Source organism: Nipponia nippon, unplaced genomic scaffold (genome assembly GCF_047370975.1).
Source record: "Nipponia nippon isolate SJK-2023a ecotype South Korea unplaced genomic scaffold, ASM4737097v1 scaffold_98, whole genome shotgun sequence".
In the NCBI taxonomy this organism is placed as follows: Eukaryota; Metazoa; Chordata; class Aves; order Pelecaniformes; family Threskiornithidae; genus Nipponia; species Nipponia nippon.
The window spans coordinates 64,656-86,975 of NW_028262422.1; the positions used below are offsets into that span (position 1 = coordinate 64,656).

The following is a 22,320-nucleotide window of genomic DNA, read 5'->3' on the forward strand; positions in this document are numbered from 1 at the left end:
TATATATATATATATATATAAAAATAATATTCATATGTATATATACAGAATTCATATATATATATATATAAAAAGAAGGATTTCCAAATACAAACCTATATCTGCTGTATTATATAAATGATTCAAAAATAATTTTCTGTCTTTTTCCGTTTTTTCCGTCTCCGTTTTAGTTCACCGATGCGGGTTTTTAAATCACTTCCTGATGTCCTGTTTTTTAATTTTCCCAATTATTTCTTGTCTTTCCTTAGTGCCCTTGCTTTTTAAAATTTTGTTTCTGCATCTCTGTTTTAGTGCACTGTCCCTAATGCTGATTGCTTTTTAAGTTTTCTTTCTATGCCTCCTTTTATTCCGTTCACTGTCTTTATTTTGAATGATTTCTTGTCTTTCCTTAGCACTGTCGCTTTTAAAAATTTCTGTCTGTGTCTGCATTGTAGTGCAATGTTGCTACTTTGTACTGCTTTCCTCTCTTAATCCTTTGGCTTTTAAAATTTCTACTTGCATCTTGTTTGCTGTCATTGATTTTTAATTATTCTTTCTTGTTTTTCCTTAGTGCCATCACTTTTTAAATCTTCTTTTCCATCTCCATTTTAGTTCACCAATGGGATTTTAAAATTTTTTCCTTATTTCCTTAATCACCATTGCTTTTAAAAGTTTGTCTGTTTTTATACCATTTCCTGTCTTTATTTTGATGTATTTATCTTTAATTATTTTTTTGTCTTTCCTTTGTGCCCTACCTTTTAAAATTTTCTTTCCACAGCTCTCTCTTAGTTTGTTTTCTTCTTCTTTTAGTTTTCTTTCTATGCCTACGTTTATCCTGTTCACTGTCTTTATTTTTTAATGATTTCTTGTCTTTCCTTAGTGCCTTTGCTTTTTAAAATTTCTATTTATGTCTGTGTTGTAGTTAGCTGTCACTATTTTTTAGTGCTTTCCTTTCTTAATCTTAATATTTGGGTTTTCCTTTTTTCCTTTCTTAATCTTGATCATTGGTTTTTAAAATTTTCTACTTTTATCTCCTTTGCTGTCATGAGATGTTAATTATTTTTTCTTGTTTTTCATTACTGCCATTGCTTTTACAATTTTTTAATTCTACATCTCTCTTTTAGTTCACAGTTTCGATTAATTTTTTCCTTATTTTCCTTATAGTTTGCCATCGCCGTTTTTTCATTTGCTCAATATGGCTTTAATCTCCATTGCTTTTAAATTTTCTGTCTCCTTTTATCCCCTTTGCTGTCTTTATTGTGCTCTAGTTAATTATTTCTTGTCTTTCCTTGGGGCCCTCCCGTTTTAAATTTTCTTGCTCTGCCTTTCGTTTGCTGTCCCTAGTTTTTAGTTCCCTCCCCTTCTTTTCCCTAATGCTCACGGCTTTGCAAATTTTCTTTCTCTGCCCACTTTTCTCCTGTTCACCATCTGTAGTCTTGAATGATTTCTTGTATTTCCTTAGTGCATTTTTTTTTTTTTTTATTTCTGCATTGTAGTTCACTGCTGCTATTTTTTAGTTCTTTCCTTTCTCCGTCCTTTGGCTTTTAAAATGTTCTACTTTTATCCCGTTTGCTGTTAGTTTTTGATTGTCCTTTCTTGTCTTTCCTTAGTGCTATCGCTTTTTAGATTTTCTTTCATCATCTCCATTGTAGTTCAGTGATGCTATTTTTGAATGTTATCCTTATTTCCTTAATCACAGTTTCTTTTAAAGTTTTCTGTCTCCTTTTGTTCCAGTAGCTGTCATTATTTCCCTGTATTTATGTTTTAATTATTTCTTGTCTTTCCATAGTGCCCTCACTTTTTAAATTTTCCTTCTCCATCTCTTTAAGTTCACTGCCACTATTTTTTAATTTTTCCATTTATTTCTCTAATCCCTGTTACTTTTTAAAATTTTCTTTTATCCCGTTCCCAGTCTTTATTATGCTGTTCTTTTAATTACTTCTTGCCTTTCTTTAATTCCTTTGCTTTTTAGATGGTCTATTTTAATCTGTTCTAGCCTGCTGTCTCTATGTTTTAATTTTTCCCTTATCGCCCCCTTTGAAAATGTTCTTTCTATGCTTACTTTTCTTACTTTTGATGCCTTTATTTTTTAATTATTTCTTTTCTTTCTACATCTCGGTTTTAGTTCAGTCCCTATTTTTAAATTTTTCCATTTTATTTCCCTAATCCCCCTTGCTTTTCAGATTTTTCTACTTTTACCTCGTTCACTGTCTTTATGTTGCTGTCTTGTCTTTTAATAATTTCTTGTCTTTGGTTAGTGCCCTTGCTTTTTAGAGTTTCTTTCTGCATTTATTTTAGTTCACTGTCCCTATTTCCTAATTTTTCCCTTTGTTTCCCTAATTCCCCTCTGCTTATTAAATCTTCTTTCTATGCCTACTTTTATTACCTTTGAATTTTTTTAATAATTTCTTGTCTTAGTGCCGTCACTTTAAAAATTTTATTTTTACATCTCTGTTTTAGTTTGCTCTCCTTTATCTCATAATTTTCCCTTTATTTCCCTAATCCCTGTCGCTTTTAAAATTGTCTACGTTTATTCCCTTTGCAGTCTTTATTTTGCTGTCTTTTCTTTTCATAATTTCTTGTCTGTCCTTAGTGCCCTCGCTTTTTCAATGTTCTTTCTCCATCTCTGAGTTTGCTGTCCCTATTTTTCAATTTTTCCCCTTTATTCCCCTAGTTCCCCTCTGCTTATTAAATGTTCTTTCTATGCCCACTTTTATTCCCTTTGCTGTTGTTTAAAAAATTATTTCTTTTTCTTTCATTCGTGCCGTTGCTTTTTAAATTTTCTTTCCACATCTGTTTTAGTTCGCTGTCCCTATCTTTTAATTTTTCCCTTTATTTCCCTCATACCCATCACTTTTAAAACGTTCTTTCCCTGTCTACATTTTTCCCTTCGATGTCTTTATTTTTAATTATTTCCTTAGTGCCTTTGATTTTCAATTTTCTTCCTATGTCCCCGTTTCAGTTCAGTGCCCCTACTTTTAAATTTTTTCCTCTATTTCCCTAAACTCTGTTGCTTTAAAAATTTTCTACCTTTATTCCGTTCACTGTCATTATTTTTTAATTATTTCTCATCTTTCCTTAGCGCGGTCGCTTTTTACAATTTCTGTCTCTCTGCATTTGTTTGGTTCGCTGTTGCTATTTCTTTAATTCTTTCCTGTCTTAGTACCTCGGCTTTAAAATTTTTGTTTCTATGTCTACTTTTATCTCGTTTGCTGCCTCTGTGTTTAATTTTCTTTCTGTTTGTCCTCTACCCAGTTGCTTTTGAAATTTTCTTTCTACATCTACTTTGATCAAGCTCCCTATCCTTACTTTTTAATAGTTTTCGGTCTGTTGTGTACCCCGTTGCTTTTAAAATTTACTTTGTATGCGTCTCTCTCTTTGTCCCCCTTTCTTTATTTGGTAGTTTTTTCTTGTCTTTCCTAAGAGACGTGGCTTTTATTTTTCCGATGTCTAATTTTATCCCATCCAATGCGCTTATTTGTTAATGCTTTCCTGTCTGTCCTCCAGCCTGTGCTTCACTTCATCTCTTTTCTTCGTATGTCTCTCTTTAGATTGCCATCTCTATTTTTTTCATTTTCCCCTCTCTTTATCCCTCGGCTTTTAAAATTTTGTTTCCATATGTAATCTGGTTTGCTGTCCCTGTTTTTAGTTCTTTGCTGACTGTGCTGTACCTCTTGGCATTTTCAAGTTTCCTTCTAGGTCTACTTTTATCAAGGTCCCTATCCCTGTTTTTTAATTCTTTCCTGTCCCATCCTTTTTGAATTTTTCTCTCTCTCATCTTTTACGCAGTTTGCTCTCCCTGTTTTTAATTTTTTCTGGTTTTCCTTACCCTGTCGCTTTTACAATTTTCTTTTTATGTCTCCATTTATCTAGTTCCCTTTCCCTTATTCTTAATGCTTTCCTGTCACGTACCATGTTGCTTTTAACGTCTTATTTCTATCTCTCCATTTATCTAGTTCCCTGTCCCATTTTTCTTTCCTGTGTTTCCTGTAGTCCATTGTTTTTTATTTTCCCTTTCAAATCTCCCTCTACATAGCTCCCTTTAACAATTTTTTACATGTCCTGCCTCTCTGTCCTGTTCCCTTTCTATTTCTCGCTCTGTCTTACATTCTCTAATTTTTAATTCTTGCCTATGTTTGTTGCTTTTTAATTTCTATTTCTGTGACTGCCTCTATCCAACTTCCTGTCACTTTTTTTTAATTCTTTTTGCTTTTTCCCCCTTTTGTACTTCCCTCGATCCGCCCCGCCCCGCCGCTGCCTGCGTGTCTCTTATTCTCTCTGTGCCTCTCTGCTGTTCCTGTTGTCCCGCTCGGTCCCTTCTGTCTCTCTCCCCTGCCCCCTGTTGCTCCCTGTTCCTGTGGGATCTCCCCATCCTCCTCCTCGCTGCACTCCATTTCTCTCTCTCTCAACACCCTTGTGCGGTTCCCCGTCCCTCTCTTGTTCCCAGTATCCCGTTTTCTGGCTCCCTGTCCTACCCCTCTTCTCTACCTCCCTCCGTCCTTCCTTCTGCTTTCCTCGTCCCTCTTTTCCCTCTGTCCCGCTGCCTTTGGGCACCGAGCCTCGTAACCAGCTCGTTGCTGGGATTTCTGATGGGCGTGAAGGAACAAACATTTGCTGCCTCCTTTGTGACCCCAGATGTGTTTCCAGCCCCTGGCCTCTGGGTGAGCGGCTGCGGTTGGGTCCAGGGGACGCAGTGATGTGCTGTGGGGCTGGGGTGATGGCCTCAGTTCCTGATGGGTTCCAGCTAGGGCAGCCCAGGTGGGACCCATGAAGCGAAGACGGGGCTGGGCCAAGTAGCTGGCACAGTGCTGCGGTTTGGATTGAGGATGAGAACAATGTTGGTAACGCACTGACGTTTTGTTTGTCGCTAAGTAGCGCTTAGACCGCTCAAGGACCTTTCAGCTTCCCGTGCTCTGCCCGGTGCGCCAGAAGCTGGGAGGCGCCACAGCCAGCTCAGCTGACCCGCGCCGGCCGAAGCGCTATTCCCTCCCGTGTGACGTCACGCTCGGTAGGGAAACGGGGGGTCGTTGGCCAGGAGTCAGCGATCGCTGCTCGGGGACGTGCTTGGCATCGGTCGGCGAGTGGTGAGCACCTGTAGAGTGAATCGCTTGCTTTGTATACTGTTATTGGTTTATTATTATTACTACTAGTACTATTACTACTATTCTGTTGTCTTTTCCTTCAATTGTTCAACTGTTCTTCCTTTAACCCACGAGTGTTCTGACTTCCACCCTTCCAATTTTCTCCCCCGTAGCGGCTGTGTGGTGCTTAGCTGCTGGCTGGGGTTAAACCACGACAAAAGCTTCTGTCTACTTGTATTCCGTTTGCCGTTTCCCTTTTTTAATTCTTCCTTGTCTCTATTAGTACCTTTGCTTTTTCAATTGTCTTCCTACGTCTCTCTTTTAGTTCACTGTCCCCGGTTTTCATTTTTTTCTCTTTGTTGCCCTAATTCCCGTCATTATTGAAGTTTTTTGCTTTTATCCCGTTCCCTGTCTTTAGTTTTCAAGGAGTTGTTCTCTTTCCTTAGGGTCCTCCCTTTTAACAGCCTCGGAGGGGGCGTAGCTTCCCGCTGAGGAGCGGCTGGAGGAGGCGAGGTGGTTGTCAGCCGGGTCGTCATTTAATAGTAAAGTATGAAATGGCATGTTGGTTAATCATTTCCCGTTTGGTTTTGTGGGAGCTGTGCTGGCTGCCTTGAGAATCGGCCGAGAAGTTGAGGTGAGCTGGGTGGTAGAGGGGAGGCACACGGGGCTGGCTATTTCACCCGAGCGCCACGGGAACTTTGTGTCTCCTGGCATCCTAGGCGCACCGAGCGACAGCCGCAGCATCTTTCTTGAGAACAGGCGTGGAGCAGGGGAGCAGAGCGGTGCGGTGCTTTTGAGGAGGAGGGTGTCGCAGAAAAGCGGTTGGCAGTAACCAGACCGATGCTGAATACCAGCACTGTGTTTTAGTTTGTTAGTGTGTTGTGGGTTTTTGGGTTGGGAGGTTTTGGGTTTTTTTGTTTTTTGTTTTTTTTTTTTCAGATGATGAAGAGGAACTGAGCGAGTGCAGGAATGTTCTAGTTAGGTGTGTGGTGGTTTTCTTTTTTTCTTTTTTGAGGGTGGATTCAGATCCCTGGCCCTCTGAAAGCTCAGTTGCGGGGTGAGGGCTGAGGAGGTATCAAGGATAGGAATTGCAGGGAGGGGTTATAAAGTTGGTGTCGGGGAGAGGCCTGTCCAGGAGCAGTCTCCTTTGGGAAGGGAAAAGGACCGGGTTACTGTTCTTAGCACGCTGCTGACGTTGGCTGGGCAGGGCGGTTCCATCCTGTGTCTGTGCGTTCTGCTTTTGCGTAGTCTGTCTTCTGTGTCTCGTACCCTGGCTTTCTCGGGTCTTGATGTTTCCGTAGCTCTTGGTGATCATGGGGCCCCTCGGTAAGCCTCCCGAGGGTCTCGAACGCGTCGCCTCATCGGCATGGCGTTTCTTGAGCCCTGCTTATCTTGCCGTCGTAGCTTAAAGCGCGGACGTGTCCGGGAAGCGTCGCGTTACAGATGTTTCTGAGGGATCGTCTGTTGTGTGCTTTTTCAGTCAGTAAGTTTTGAAAATATCTTACAGTAGTACTTGAAAAGCTTACTGAGATACTGGCACCCATACTAAAAGCGATCCAGGTCCAAGGAGAGACGTGGACAAAAGAGGAGGAATCGGCGTCGCTTTCCCGAGAAGCATTGCCAGCCTTGTAAGTAGCGACAGCGAGTCCTGACGTGGTTTTGGTGAGTTACTGCTTCGGCAGCGTCCTTTTTCCTTAACCTACAGCGTGTGGTTTCTTACTTCAGTTGGAAAGAGATTTTCCAGAATGGAAGTCTTTCTCATTCAAAGAAGTTGTGTTTTATGAACTCCCCATCAGAGTGGGGATCTTCAGAGATGATGCGCTTGGCAGTAGAAGTCAGCAGCAGCGAGACTTTCCGCTCTCTTAAAAAAAAAAAAAGAAAAAAAAAAAAAAAAGAAAGAAAAGTCCGTTTGCTTCCAAAGAGCCGAGCACAGCACGTCTTCCGGAAGTTGATGGCATCGCTGGTTCTCAGTTGCAACAGCCGAGATGTCATCAACACGCGTTCCTCTGCGTGCTTCGGTGCAGCCAAAAGCGTTAGCAAATCTGCCGGTCCTTTTTGGTAGCCTTAGGCATTGCAGCCCCGGGGATTGGATTCCGCCCGCAAAGTAAAACCGTATGGGGGATCTCTTCTCTCACTGATTTTTCTACCCTAGATGTAACTTTAGGAAAAAAAAAAGTTAAAATTGTCTATACAAACTGCCTTGCATTGTTTCACCTGCAACTGCCAACTAGCTGTGGCGTTGTTTCAACTTTAACTGCCAACTAGCTGTGGCGTACAATTGCTTAGGTGTATTTGAGCCGTTAGGTATTTGTTCTAAACGTTGACCAGGAGAGGCAACTGAACGTTACGGGTTTTCCCCCCCCCCCGCTCGTTTGACGGAGTGCTCTGAAGTACTTTTCTTTCTGTCTGGCTTTCAAGGGTGCGTTTCCCTGGCAGTTCAGTAGCATCTCTCTCGGGCAGCGCGGCTGGCCAGATGTCGCTCCTAATGACGTAAGGCGCAAAAAACCCCTGGTCAAATGATAACTGCGTATCTTGGAGACAGATAATCTGCTGGTATCGATTCACAGCTGTGCAAGTTAAATTAACGCAAAAGGACAATCCAGCCCTTCTCCAGTAGAAGTATTTTTATTGGATGTCTGTAAGCACACGCACAGCTTTTTTAGTAGGAAGCGAATTGCTGCGATTTGTCCTCTGGTTTTCCTTTTACCCTCGAAAGCGTTACGCTTCGCTTCCAGCTTTATCGACCGAGCCAGCAAGATGCGCAGGAGCGCGAGGGCCGTAGCTGTTGCGGCGGATCTGTAAGCGTAGATTCTGATTGCGGTACGCCCTTGTCCTGCAGCCTCGCAGGGTTGTCTCCCTGCAGCCGTGCCGTAAGGAAGGGGTGAGACGTTTTCCAACGCCGGCAAGAGCGCGTACTTTTACGCGCAGAACGTGTTTGGAATCGTACCGGTTAGTCTTCATGCTGATTGGAAGCGTTCAGGTCGCTCTAGCTTTTAAAGGACGTCTTGTGTTTTGAGCTGACCTGCTTACCTCGAATCCTCCTTGAGCTCAACTGCTCTCCCCTCCCTTGCTCTGACTGAATTCCTCTACTCGCTGCTGTGCTATTTTTTTCACATGCGGAAATATCGCTTGGGATTTTTGTTTTTCAGGTGTCTCGTTGCAGGCGTCTCGTGATGCTCGCTAGGTCCCCCCGGCCCAGGTTGGCCTGCCGGTCGTGAAGCGTCCCGAGGGTAAGGGGCCGGCCCCGTGCCTGGAGGCTCCTGGCTCTGTCTCCGGCGGGTGCCCCGCGGGTGCGTCAGCGAGGGCTGTCTGGTGGGGAGAGTGCCGGGCCAAGAGGGAGCGGGGAGGTTCGCTGCCCCGGGGAGCCCGTCCCAGCGCGGGAACGGAGGGGGAGCACGGCAGAGCCGAGCCTGAGCGAGAGGTGCGTCACCGTCCCCTGGCAGGCTCCCCCCGCGGCGTGGGGCAGCCGCCGGCTTGCGGGACAGGGGCTGGGGGGGGCTGCCCGCATTTTATTTCTCTGGCGGAGCTCCCCTTTTCGGGGGGCGCCTACATATGTAAACGGCATTATTAAAGTAGCGAGCTGCCGGTCGGGGCTGTTTTCCTTGTTTTGTGCCTTTTTTGGGGGGGTGATGAAAAAGTGTTGGAGGGGCCTGGGGGGTGATGATGTCATTTGGGGCACCCCAACGTCCCTGGGGGCGGGGGGTGTGATGATGAAACAGAGGAGCAGGTGAGTGGGGGATGAAGGTGTCACGGGGAGGTTCCCCCCAGAGGAGGGGGGTCACAGCCCCAAAATGCCTGAAAACTCGTGTGTGTGTGTGTGTGTGTGTGTGTGTGTGTGATTAAAAATGTTAAAAACTGGAAATACGGGTGCGAGGCATTGCAGTAGAGGAAAATCTCTCGCCTTTATATATATATATATTGAAAAATAATATTCATTTCTATAGAGAGAGAGAGAGAAAAGGATTTCAAAATACAAACCTGTACCTGCTACGTTCTAGAAATTATTAAAAAATCTAAATGGAGATAGATAGGGTTTTAAAATAAAAAAGAACTTGTCTATATGTGAAGAAATAAAGGAGTTTAAAACGCAAAAAGAGATGATGTAGATGAAGGAATTGAAAACAGAAGAAAGTCTGGATAGGTAGAGGTATCTACGCTTACCGTGTGTCACCGAGTAAGCCAAAGTAGGTCGTCTGTGTAATGGAAGTAAAGGTTCTATGGAAGTGTAAACAGATAACTAAGTCTAAATAGACAGAATTGTAAGTAGATACCGAAGTCTAAGATACCAAAGTGTCAAAATATCCAAGTCCAAGAGCAAAATATCCAAGAGCAACACGGTTTGGGGCTCCCAGGAAAGCCGAATCCGCCTGGATTTGTGCAGCTGGAAAGCAAGCGCGCGCGCACACACCCACACCCCCCCCCCCTACATTTTAACGCAGAAAACCAAAAATGACCCATTGTTATGATGTGGAAAAGCGCCGGAAAACCCCAGAACTGAATAGTTTTGAAAAGCAGAAACCCCCAAGTTTTGTATGATGTAAAAGAAAAAACAAAAAAGAACAACAACAAAAAAACAAGCCAACAAACCAAAAAACCCAAACGCAAAACCCGCACCAATTTGGGCCAAATTTGGGGTGAACCGCTGGCAGTTTGAGGGGCATTGCTGGGGATTATCTGGCGTGGATTCCTTCTCCGGAGCGGACTATCCGTTGCGGCTTATCCCAGGTGAGTTATCTGCTGTGGATTATGCCGGGCGGACCCCCTGGTGTAGGTCATCCCCACCCGTGTCCCCCCGTGCACCTTTCTACCCACACACAGCCGCTGTCCGTCCGTGTCCGTCTCCGCCCCCCGTCCTCCTCTGCCTGTCTCTGCGCCCTCCCAAGTGCTCTCCACCCAAACGTCCCCCCACACAAGGTTTTTCCCCCCGTGCGGGTTTTTTTCCCCGTGACGTGCCCCCCGCGTCCCCTGCCCTCCAGTCTCGTGCCCCCGCTCCCCTGCTCCCCCCTCCCATAGCTCCTTTGCTTCTGGACCCCCAGCTCCGCACGGGACACGGGCAGCCTGGGGAGCTTTGCCCCGAGCCATTCCTTTCCCCTCTGGGCAGCAGCGGTTCTGCCGCTGCTACAGGCAGGCGCTTTCTGGACGGGCGAGGGGCTGGGACGACCGGAGGCTGCTGCACGCTCCAGTCCGACTGAGACGCTGTTCCCGGGGGACCTGGCGCAGGGAAAGGCGAGGGACTCTCCGCGCTGCCGGTGACTCTTCAGAAGGGAACCGCGCTCTGGTTTTAGCGGCAGAAGGTGTCGGTCAGGCAGCCGCGTAGCACCGTGCTGAGCGATGTGGCAGGCGCCTGGCTTGGTGGAGTCCAGGCGTGTTTCTCGCCTCGCAGTCTCGATGCCCAACCAAGCAGGGGGTTCAGGTTCCCAAAGCCTTTGGGCGTGGGAGCAAGATGACAGCTAGGTGTCTAGCAGCACAGGATTTCAGCCGTGTTGCTTGCTGCAAATGGCTTGCAGGCCAGGAGATGTGGAGAGGGGTCTGAAATGAAGAAAGGGAGCGTGGAAGCGATTGTTTTAAGGCGGCAAATGAAGCAGCCGAAGGAGGCGAGCGGCCCCTCCAGCCTCCCGAGTCTCGCGCGCTGCAGGCGGCCAAGCGCGGGCGCCGCGCGTGCTGGCGGGAGCGGCAGGGAGCGCGGAGCTGCGCTGCCGTCCAGAGCAGCGAGGGAACTGGCAGGGCTCTACGGCCGTCTGGTGCGGCCAGCTGAGGGGCCGCCGTGCCCCTTTGCTTTCCCTGTTTCACGTCTCGTTCCTTTGCACGCCGCAGGGCAGGGCGGTAAGTAACATGGCGCAGCGTCTTGTTTAAGCGGCAAGCCCTGCGCGGGAAGCCCGGTGCGTGTGCAGGATGAGCAGAGGGCGGGCACCGCAGCAGAGCCCGAGGGGCGCCAGCGTATCGCTCGCTCGCAGATCGCGCGCTTGCCCGTGGTCTGCTCGCATGCACCGCTTCCTGATAATCGTAGCTGCCCCTCTGACGCAAAGCAGCTTTCAGTGCCTTGAGGATGCCATCGGTGTCGCTTTTATTTTCTTTTTTTTTTTTTTTTTTTTTTTTTTTTTTTTTTACTAAAATCTCTCCAGGGTCTGTTGACTCGCTGGTGTCACTCTCCCACCCCTGATGCCACATGCAGATGAATCCAGCACTCCCGGGGGCTTTTTCTGGGGGCAAAAAAGCCGAGGCAAGGCAAAGGTATTGACCAGGTTCCCTGTGCTGCGTCCCCCGGCTGGGTGCTGGGGTGGGGGGCGCGGAGAGAAAGGGCCAGCAGCCGCTGCAAGCTGTCAAGTGCAGAGGACTGAAATGCTCGAGCCGCTTGGGTGCTTTTTGGTGGCGAGGCGATGGCTGTGGCTGCGTGGGCTGTGAGCGGGAGCAGGGGCAGAGAAGGGCGAGGCTTGTGACACCCCCCGCCCCCCGTAAGGCGGCGGCGGCGGCGGCGGCGGCTGCGGGCGGCCCCAGGCGGGCCGGGGGGCGAGTCCTTTCTCCCCGCGGGGCGCGGTCGGAGCGCCGGGCTTGGTGTGGTGCTGCCGCCTGGCGGCCAAAAGCGGGTACTGCAGGGCGGGAGCCGCGCAGGGGCGGTGGCGTCCCCGTGGTCGCCGGTGCCGGTGGCCGGTAACGGGCATGCGACAGCGCGGTGGCCGCGGGGTGCTGCCGCCGCAGCCGTTGCTGCCTCCCGGTAAGGAAGCGCCGCTCTCGCCGCACGGGAGGCGCTTGCCGCTGCTAGCACTGCCGCGTCCGCCTCCGCTGCAGCCCCGCCCCGCGGCGTCCGCCTCCGCTGCAGCCCCGCCCCGCCGAATGCCCCGGTCCTGGTGTGGAGCGGCCCCGCCCCTAGCGCCGGGCCCCGCCCCTGGATGCCCCCGGGCAGGGGAAGGGCACCACCCCTAGCGACAGGCCCCGCCCCTGGAGACCACGCCTGCGCACTGTGTTGGGGTGGAGCTTAGCCGCGGGGGGGCGGAGCCTAGCGGTGGTAAGGCGGAGCTTTGCCGTGCGAGGGCGGAGCTTCACTGGCGCATGCGTGCTGTCTCGGGGGCGGAGCCTTGCCGAGGGGGGGCGGCGCTTTGCTCTGAAGGGCGGGGCTTTGCCGCGGGTGGGCGGAGCTTGCCGTGTGAGGGCGGAGCTTAACCGGCGCATGCGCGCTGTCTTGGGGCGGAGTTTTGCCGTGGGGGCGGAGCTTTGATGTGAAAGGCGGAGCTTTGCCGCGCATGCGCGCTGCCTCGGGGGCGGAGCTTTGCCGGCGGGGGGCGGAGCCTTGGCAGGTGAGGGCGGAGCTTTGCCGGGTGAGGGCGGAGCTTGACCAGCGCATGCGCGATGCGTCGGGGGCGGAGCCTTGCCGCGGGGGGCGGAGCTTTGCCGGGTGAGGGCGGAGCTTTGCCGGGTGAGGGCGGAGCTTGACCAGGGCATGCGCGATGCGTCGGGGGCGGAGCCTTGCCGCGGGGGGGCGGAGCTTTGCCGTGGGAGGGCGGAGGTTTGCTGTGAAGGGCGGAGCTTTGTCTGCGCATGCGCGCTGTCTCAGGGGCGGAGCTTTGCTGCGGGGGGGCGGAGCTTTGCCATGGGAGGGTGGAGCTTTGCCGAGGGGGCGGAGCTTCACCGGCGCATGCGTGCTGTGTGCAGGGCAGAGCTTGGCTGCAGAGGGCGGGGTTTTCCGCTGGGAGGGCGGAGCTTCGCCAGCGCCTGCGAGGTGCATCGGGGGCGGGCATCGCGCCGTGGGTGGAGCTTCCCCCCGCGGAGGGGCCAGCGGGAGCCCGGCTGCGGCTGCAGGCAGGGAGGAGGTGAGCGGGGAAAGTCCCGAGAAGGGCGGCGGTGCCTGGGGGGGGAGCGGCCGGGCCGGCGGGAGGCACGGAGCGGGGAGGGTGCGGTGCCGTGTGGGAGCCGGGCGGGTGGGGCTTCCCGGGGCCGGGCGGCGGGGGGGCGCCGCGCCGCTCCGGGGCCGGGCGGCGGGGGGGTCGCCGCGCCGAGCTGAGCCGCGCTGGTTCGATGCTGGGCGGGCGCCGCGCCGGTGCGGGCCGGGCGGCGGGGCAGCGCCGAGCCGCGCCGGGGCCGGGCGGCGGGGCAGCGCCGAGCCGCGCCGGGGCCGGGCGGCGGGGGAGCGCCGCGCCGCTCCGGGGCCGGGCGGCGGGGGGGCGCGGCGCCGCGCCGGGGCCGGGCGGCGGGGGGGGCGCCGCGCCGAGCCGCGCCGCTCCGGGGCCGGGCGGCGGGGGGGGGGCGCCGCGCCGAGCCGCGCCGCTCCGGGGCCGGGCGGCGGGGGGGGGCGCGCCGAGCCGCGCCGCTCCGGGGCCGGGCGGCGGAGGGGGCGCCGCGCCGAGCCGCGCCGGGGTTGGGCAGCGGGGGAGCGCCGAGCCACGCCGGGGCCGGGCGGCGGGGGCGCCGCGCTGGGGCCGGGCGGCGGGGGGGCGCCGAGCCGCGCCGGGGTTGGGCAGCGGGGGAGCGCTGCGCCGAGCCGCGCCGCTCCGGGGCGGGGGGTGCCGCGCCGAGCCGCGCCGCTCCGGGGCCGGGCGGGCGCCGCGCCGCGCCGGTCCGGGGCCGGGCGGCGGGGGGGCGCCGCGCCGCGTCGGCGCCGGGCGGGGGCGGGCAGCCGGAGGTGTTGGCGGGGGCTGCCCGGAGCCGCGCTGGGGGCTCGGCGGGGCTTCCACGTGCGGCGGCGGCGGGGGGAACGGTGTCCCCGCAGGGTCCCAAAGCACGGAGGGTTGCGTCTCGCGGCATCCGGGGCTTTTGGTCGGTCACGTTGGTTCCCCGGGGCATGCCGGGAGGTGTAGTTTCTAGGGCCGTGGCTGCCGGGCAAACCGCTTCCTTTTTTGCCTCCTCCTTTCCCTTGCCTGCGGGGGAGCGGCGGGCCGGCGGGAGGCACGGAGCGGGGAGGGTTCGGTGCCGTGTGGGAGCCGGGCGGGCGGGGCTTCCCGGAGCCGGGCGAGGGGGGGGCGCGTCGGGTCGGGGCCGGTGGCGAGGTGAGCCCGGAGTTGGGCGGGCGCCGCGCCGGTGCGGGGCGGGGGGGCCCCGCGCCGAGCCGCGCCGCTCCGCTCCGGGGCCGGGCGGCGGGGGGAGCCGCGCTGGGGGCTCGGCGGGGCTTCCACGTGCGGCGGTGGCGCGGTGAACGGTGTCCCCGCAGGATCCCAAAGCACGGAGGGCTGCGTCCCCTGGCATCCGGGGCTTTTGGTCGGCCACGTTGGTTCCCCGGGGCATGCCGGGAGGTGTAGTTTCTAGGGCCGTGGCTGCCGGACAAACCGCTTCCTTTTTTGCCTCCTCCTTTCCCAGCGTCACCTTCTGCGTCCCGGGAAGAAAATCCCGCGTGGGTGATTCCGCTCGGCGCTCAGGTAATCGCGTGTCTGGGGCTGCGGGAGCGGGGAGAAACCCTTGCCGGGTCAAGGACGCTCCAGGGGCGCCACATCAAAGCCAGAGGAAAGGCAAAGCCGCTGCCCGTGCAGAAAAGCCGATGACAAATTGCAGCTGAGAGAGCGCGCCGCGTTCCTGCAGTGCTCCCTTGGCAGTTTCGGCTGTTTGCCTTCCGGGCAAAAGAACAGACTTTCCTCTAGGAGAAATGAAGAGCTGCCTGTTCCCTTCTTTAGGGTCCGGTGTTTCTCTTCTGGTCGGTCGTGCTACTTTGATGGGCGAGCTGGAAATAGCCTGTTGTTTTGATACGCAGAACTAAATTGTTAGTAACATGCGGTGTCAGTAGAGTTCATTTTGGAGCACCTAGGTGCCAGTGGAAACGTAAGGAATGAAACGCGATGGAAACCGATCTTTAAACTTTAGTTTTCCTTGGTTTTTCTTTGCCATCAGAGCGTCGATGGCACGGTGGCCTGTGGCTCGGTGCACGTTCTGTTCCGTGGAGCCTTCGGTCTAGGACTTTGAAGTAACAAAGTTTGTCCTTCCAGAAAAGGGCTAGTCGCTCCTAGGATTGAGGTGTGGGCTTGGAGAGTCTCTTAAGCACGTGCCTAGAATTAAAGCCGAATTTCACTTCCTGTTGCTGCTGTTTGTCTTCACTTTCATTCCTTTCGCCACGGCTCCATCGTGAGCGGGAGCTCTGAATCATCCCTTTTTTTCAATCTCGCTCACGTTTTTTTACCCAAGGAGGTGCTACGTTTAGAAGTTAAGGAGTTTTCTCACAAACGCGTCGGTCGATGCAATTGCGTTGTGATTGTTAAAACCCCCAAAATAACACCGGTCTTACAGATCTGGCCTATTTCTTCTGAACACGGATTCGTCGCGTGCAAATCGGGATACAGATCGTCTGCGCTTCCTGCTCTGTGGAGGACACTGTGCTGAGACAGGGGTGAGCTCCCAAAGGAAAAAAAATACAAGGTCATGGGGTTTTTTTGTTTGTATTTGGGGGCGGGGGGGTGGATTTAAAAGAAAAAAAAGAAAAAAAAAGAGTGGAATGTTGCCTGGTGGCAGCCTGCAGAGCTCTTTTGCTGCCCGGCCTCTCCTTTTCCTCTCTTGAAGTCCTCTTTTGTGGCTGCAATTGTCGTTTGGAGAAGTTCGGAAGAGCAGTTCAGGGACTTGCCTGGGCCCGTGTGCTAGTAATACCAGGAAGGGAAACGCTTGAACCGGTAGCAAAGAAGTTGGCTCCAAGTAGAGGTTCTGAAGGAAGAACAACGATAACAGGAAGCAAATAGCAAGTTACCAAAAAATGGGCGCGTGTCAAACGCCTCCGAGTTTTATTGCCGAATGTTGTTTGGCACTATGTTCCAAACGGCTCTTTTTTCCTTCGCTCGGCTGTAGCCTTCGCAAGACTTCACAAAACCGGGCAGCTTGGGACTCCTCCCCAGCTTTATGCTACAGGTTTTTTTCCTCTCTCAGCAGAGTGTCAGCTGCCGCCGTTTCACCGTGGTCGCCCTTTCTTCTGCCGTGAAAGCGCAAGACGGACGGAAAGGCTGCGTAGCGGTCTGCGAGTACAAGGTACGTCCGCGATGCGTGTCCGCGTTTTTCCTAAGGCGCTTGGAGCATGGACTTCAAAGTTAACGTCAAGAATGCGCCAGCTCTCCTTCCTTCTGTAGTTTTTCTAGGAACTATTTTAGCGCAGATCCTAAAAGGAAAAGAAGGTCTGCGCTGGAGCGTGTTCTGCCTGTGCAAAGCCGACTTCCCTCCGTTTATTTTGCCTTCCTGAAAGCGCAATCTTCTGTTTCTGTGCGCTTACTAGGAAATGATATCGGGACAATAGTTGCGTCCTAAAAGAGGAAAGACGCCGATTGTGAGAGTTCAGGCGTTCAGAAGAAACAGGCTTTGTTTTCGTCATAGAAGCTGTGTGCTTTTTCAGTCAATAAGTTTTGAAAATATCTTAGAGTAGTCCTTGAAAACCTTACTGAGATACTAGCGTCCGTACTAAAAGCGATCCAGGTCCAAGGAGAGACGTGGACAAAAGAGGAGGAATCGGCCTCGAAAATTCGTGTGTGTGATTAAAAACGTTCAAAACTGTAAATACGGGTGTGAGGCATTGCAGTAGAGAAAAATCTCTCGCCTTTATATATATATATATATATATATATATAAAAATAATATTCATATGTATATATACAGAATTCATATATATATATATATATATATAAAAAGAAGGATTTCCAAATACAAACCTATATCTGCTGTATTATATAAATGATTCAAAAATAATTTTCTGTCTTTTTCCGTTTTTTCCGTCTCCGTTTTAGTTCACCGATGCGGGTTTTTAAATCACTTCCTGATGTCCTGTTTTTTAATTTTCCCAATTATTTCTTGTCTTTCCTTAGTGCCCTTGCTTTTTAAAATTTTGTTTCTGCATCTCTGTTTTAGTGCACTGTCCCTAATGCTGATTGCTTTTTAAGTTTTCTTTCTATGCCTCCTTTTATTCCGTTCACTGTCTTTATTTTGAATGATTTCTTGTCTTTCCTTAGCACTGTCGCTTTTAAAAATTTCTGTCTGTGTCTGCATTGTAGTGCAATGTTGCTACTTTGTACTGCTTTCCTCTCTTAATCCTTTGGCTTTTAAAATTTCTACTTGCATCTTGTTTGCTGTCATTGATTTTTAATTATTCTTTCTTGTTTTTCCTTAGTGCCATCACTTTTTAAATCTTCTTTTCCATCTCCATTTTAGTTCACCAATGGGATTTTAAAATTTTTTCCTTATTTCCTTAATCACCATTGCTTTTAAAAGTTTGTCTGTTTTTATACCATTTCCTGTCTTTATTTTGATGTATTTATCTTTAATTATTTTTTTGTCTTTCCTTTGTGCCCTACCTTTTAAAATTTTCTTTCCACAGCTCTCTCTTAGTTTGTTTTCTTCTTCTTTTAGTTTTCTTTCTATGCCTACGTTTATCCTGTTCACTGTCTTTATTTTTTAATGATTTCTTGTCTTTCCTTAGTGCCTTTGCTTTTTAAAATGTCTATTTATGTCTGTGTTGTAGTTAGCTGTCACTATTTTTTAGTGCTTTCCTTTCTTAATCTTAATATTTGGGTTTTCCTTTTTTCCTTTCTTAATCTTGATCATTGGTTTTTAAAATTTTCTACTTTTATCTCCTTTGCTGTCATGAGATGTTAATTATTTTTTCTTGTTTTTCATTACTGCCATTGCTTTTACAATTTTTTAATTCTACATCTCTCTTTTAGTTCACAGTTTCGATTAATTTTTTCCTTATTTTCCTTATAGTTTGCCATCGCCGTTTTTTCATTTGCTCAATATGGCTTTAATCTCCATTGCTTTTAAATTTTCTGTCTCCTTTTATCCCCTTTGCTGTCTTTATTGTGCTCTAGTTAATTATTTCTTGTCTTTCCTTGGGGCCCTCCCGTTTTAAATTTTCTTGCTCTGCCTTTCGTTGGCTGTCCCTAGTTTTTAGTTCCCTCCCCTTCTTTTCCCTAATGCTCACGGCTTTGCAAATTTTCTTTCTCTGCCCACTTTTCTCCTGTTCACCATCTGTAGTCTTGAATGATTTCTTGTATTTCCTTAGTGCATTTTTTTTTTTTTATTTCTGCATTGTAGTTCACTGCTGCTATTTTTTAGTTCTTTCCTTTCTCCGTCCTTTGGCTTTTAAAATGTTCTACTTTTATCCCGTTTGCTGTTAGTTTTTGATTGTCCTTTCTTGTCTTTCCTTAGTGCTATCGCTTTTTAGATTTTCTTTCATCATCTCCATTGTAGTTCAGTGATGCTATTTTTGAATGTTATCCTTATTTCCTTAATCACAGTTTCTTTTAAAGTTTTCTGTCTCCTTTTGTTCCAGTAGCTGTCATTATTTCCCTGTATTTATGTTTTAATTATTTCTTGTCTTTCCATAGTGCCCTCACTTTTTAAATTTTCCTTCTCCATCTCTTTAAGTTCACTGCCACTATTTTTTAATTTTTCCATTTATTTCTCTAATCCCTGTTACTTTTTAAAATTTTCTTTTATCCCGTTCCCAGTCTTTATTATGCTGTTCTTTTAATTACTTCTTGCCTTTCTTTAATTCCTTTGCTTTTTAGATGGTCTATTTTAATCTGTTCTAGCCTGCTGTCTCTATGTTTTAATTTTTCCCTTATCGCCCCCTTTGAAAATGTTCTTTCTATGCTTACTTTTCTTACTTTTGATGCCTTTATTTTTTAATTATTTCTTTTCTTTCTACATCTCGGTTTTAGTTCAGTCCCTATTTTTAAATTTTTCCATTTTATTTCCCTAATCCCCCTTGCTTTTCAGATTTTTCTACTTTTACCTCGTTCACTGTCTTTATGTTGCTGTCTTGTCTTTTAATAATTTCTTGTCTTTGGTTAGTGCCCTTGCTTTTTAGAGTTTCTTTCTGCATTTATTTTAGTTCACTGTCCCTATTTCCTAATTTTTTCCCTTTGTTTCCCTAATTCCCCTCTGCTTATTAAATCTTCTTTCTATGCCTACTTTTATTACCTTTGAATTTTTTTAATAATTTCTTGTCTTAGTGCCGTCACTTTAAAAATTTTATTTTTACATCTCTGTTTTAGTTTGCTCTCCTTTATCTCATAATTTTCCCTTTATTTCCCTAATCCCTGTCGCTTTTAAAATTGTCTACGTTTATTCCCTTTGCAGTCTTTATTTTGCTGTCTTTTCTTTTCATAATTTCTTGTCTGTCCTTAGTGCCCTCGCTTTTTCCATGTTCTTTCTCCATCTCTGAGTTTGCTGTCCCTATTTTTCAATTTTTCCCCTTTATTCCCCTAGTTCCCCTCTGCTTATTAAATGTTCTTTCTATGCCCACTTTTATTCCCTTTGCTGTTGTTTAAAAAATTATTTCTTTTTCTTTCATTCGTGCCGTTGCTTTTTAAATTTTCTTTCCACATCTGTTTTAGTTCGCTGTCCCTATCTTTTAATTTTTCCCTTTATTTCCCTCATACCCATCACTTTTAAAACGTTCTTTCCCTGTCTACGTTTTTCCCTTCGATGTCTTTATTTTTAATTATTTCCTTAGTGCCTTTGATTTTCAATTTTCTTCCTATGTCCCCGTTTCAGTTCAGTGCCCCTACTTTTAAATTTTTTCCTCTATTTCCCTAAACTCTGTTGCTTTAAAAATTTTCTACCTTTATTCCGTTCACTGTCATTATTTTTTAATTATTTCTCATCTTTCCTTAGCGCGGTCGCTTTTTACAATTTCTGTCTCTCTGCATTTGTTTGGTTCGCTGTTGCTATTTCTTTAATTCTTTCCTGTCTTAGTACCTCGGCTTTAAAATTTTTGTTTCTATGTCTACTTTTATCTCGTTTGCTGCCTCTGTGTTTAATTTTCTTTCTGTTTGTCCTCTACCCAGTTGCTTTTGAAATTTTCTTTCTACATCTACTTTGATCAAGCTCCCTATCCTTACTTTTTAATAGTTTTCGGTCTGTTGTGTACCCCGTTGCTTTTAAAATTTACTTTGTATGCGTCTCTCTCTTTGTCCCCCTTTCTTTATTTGGTAGTTTTTTCTTGTCTTTCCTAAGAGACGTGGCTTTTATTTTTCCGATGTCTAATTTTATCCCATCCAATGCGCTTATTTGTTAATGCTTTCCTGTCTGTCCTCCAGCCTGTGCTTCACTTCATCTCTTTTCTTCGTATGTCTCTCTTTAGATTGCCATCTCTATTTTTTTCATTTTCCCCTCTCTTTATCCCTCGGCTTTTAAAATTTTGTTTCCATATGTAATCTGGTTTGCTGTCCCTGTTTTTAGTTCTTTGCTGACTGTGCTGTACCTCTTGGCATTTTCAAGTTTCCTTCTAGGTCTACTTTTATCAAGGTCCCTATCCCTGTTTTTTAATTCTTTCCTGTCCCATCCTTTTTGAATTTTTCTCTCTCTCATCTTTTACGCAGTTTGCTCTCCCTGTTTTTAATTTTTTCTGGTTTTCCTTACCCTGTCGCTTTTACAATTTTCTTTTTATGTCTCCATTTATCTAGTTCCCTTTCCCTTATTCTTAATGCTTTCCTGTCACGTACCATGTTGCTTTTAACGTCTTATTTCTATCTCTCCATTTATCTAGTTCCCTGTCCCATTTTTCTTTCCTGTGTTTCCTGTAGTCCATTGTTTTTTATTTTCCCTTTCAAATCTCCCTCTACGTAGCTCCCTTTAACAATTTTTTACATGTCCTGCCTCTCTGTCCTGTTCCCTTTCTATTTCTCGCTCTGTCTTACATTCTCTAATTTTTAATTCTTGCCTATGTTTGTTGCTTTTTAATTTCTATTTCTGTGACTGCCTCTATCCAACTTCCTGTCACTTTTTTTTAATTCTTTTTGCTTTTTCCCCCTTTTGTACTTCCCTCGATCCGCCCCGCCCCGCCGCTGCCTGCGTGTCTCTTATTCTCTCTGTGCCTCTCTGCTGTTCCTGTTGTCCCGCTCGGTCCCTTCTGTCTCTCTCCCCTGCCCCCTGTTGCTCCCTGTTCCTGTGGGATCTCCCCATCCTCCTCCTCGCTGCACTCCATTTCTCTCTCTCTCAACACCCTTGTGCGGTTCCCCGTCCCTCTCTTGTTCCCAGTATCCCGTTTTCTGGCTCCCTGTCCTACCCCTCTTCTCTACCTCCCTCCGTCCTTCCTTCTGCTTTCCTCGTCCCTCTTTTCCCTCTGTCCCGCTGCCTTTGGGCACCGAGCCTCGTAACCAGCTCGTTGCTGGGATTTCTGATGGGCGTGAAGGAACAAACATTTGCTGCCTCCTTTGTGACCCCAGATGTGTTTCCAGCCCCTGGCCTCTGGGTGAGCGGCTGCGGTTGGGTCCAGGGGACGCAGTGATGTGCTGTGGGGCTGGGGTGATGGCCTCAGTTCCTGATGGGTTCCAGCTAGGGCAGCCCAGGTGGGACCCATGAAGCGAAGACGGGGCTGGGCCAAGTAGCTGGCACAGTGCTGCGGTTTGGATTGAGGATGAGAACAATGTTGGTAACGCACTGACGTTTTGTTTGTCGCTAAGTAGCGCTTAGACCGCTCAAGGACCTTTCAGCTTCCCGTGCTCTGCCCGGTGCGCCAGAAGCTGGGAGGCGCCACAGCCAGCTCAGCTGACCCGCGCCGGCCGAAGCGCTATTCCCTCCCGTGTGACGTCACGCTCGGTAGGGAAACGGGGGGTCGTTGGCCAGGAGTCAGCGATCGCTGCTCGGGGACGTGCTTGGCATCGGTCGGCGAGTGGTGAGCACCTGTAGAGTGAATCGCTTGCTTTGTATACTGTTATTGGTTTATTATTATTACTACTAGTACTATTACTACTATTCTGTTGTCTTTTCCTTCAATTGTTCAACTGTTCTTCCTTTAACCCACGAGTGTTCTGACTTCCACCCTTCCAATTTTCTCCCCCGTAGCGGCTGTGTGGTGCTTAGCTGCTGGCTGGGGTTAAACCACGACAAAAGCTTCTGTCTACTTGTATTCCGTTTGCCGTTTCCCTTTTTTAATTCTTCCTTGTCTCTATTAGTACCTTTGCTTTTTCAATTGTCTTCCTACGTCTCTCTTTTAGTTCACTGTCCCCGGTTTTCATTTTTTTCTCTTTGTTGCCCTAATTCCCGTCATTATTGAAGTTTTTTGCTTTTATCCCGTTCCCTGTCTTTAGTTTTCAAGGAGTTGTTCTCTTTCCTTAGGGTCCTCCCTTTTAACAGCCTCGGAGGGGGCGTAGCTTCCCGCTGAGGAGCGGCTGGAGGAGGCGAGGTGGTTGTCAGCCGGGTCGTCATTTAATAGTAAAGTATGAAATGGCATGTTGGTTAATCATTTCCCGTTTGGTTTTGTGGGAGCTGTGCTGGCTGCCTTGAGAATCGGCTGAGAAGTTGAGGTGAGCTGGGTGGTAGAGGGGAGGCACACGGGGCTGGCTATTTCACCCGAGCGCCACGGGAA

The 22,320-nt window shown here is 48.8% G+C and overlaps 1 long non-coding RNA gene across 3 annotated transcripts; it reads left to right on the forward strand.

The window, feature by feature from the left end:
- Nucleotides 1-12,570: 12,570 nt before the first annotated feature.
- Nucleotides 12,571-16,536, forward strand: LOC148050007 (uncharacterized). 3 transcript variants are annotated; one of them, XR_015701784.1, is made up of 3 exons: nt 12,571-12,865; nt 15,264-15,363; nt 15,891-16,536. It is a non-coding gene; the product is annotated as an uncharacterized LOC148050007 (long non-coding RNA). The 3 variants fall into 3 exon arrangements; XR_015701783.1 differs by having other exon boundaries at nt 15,894-16,536; XR_015701785.1 differs by lacking the exon at nt 12,571-12,865 and adding an exon at nt 14,346-14,404 and having other exon boundaries at nt 15,894-16,536.
- Nucleotides 16,537-22,320: the final 5,784 nt, after the last annotated feature.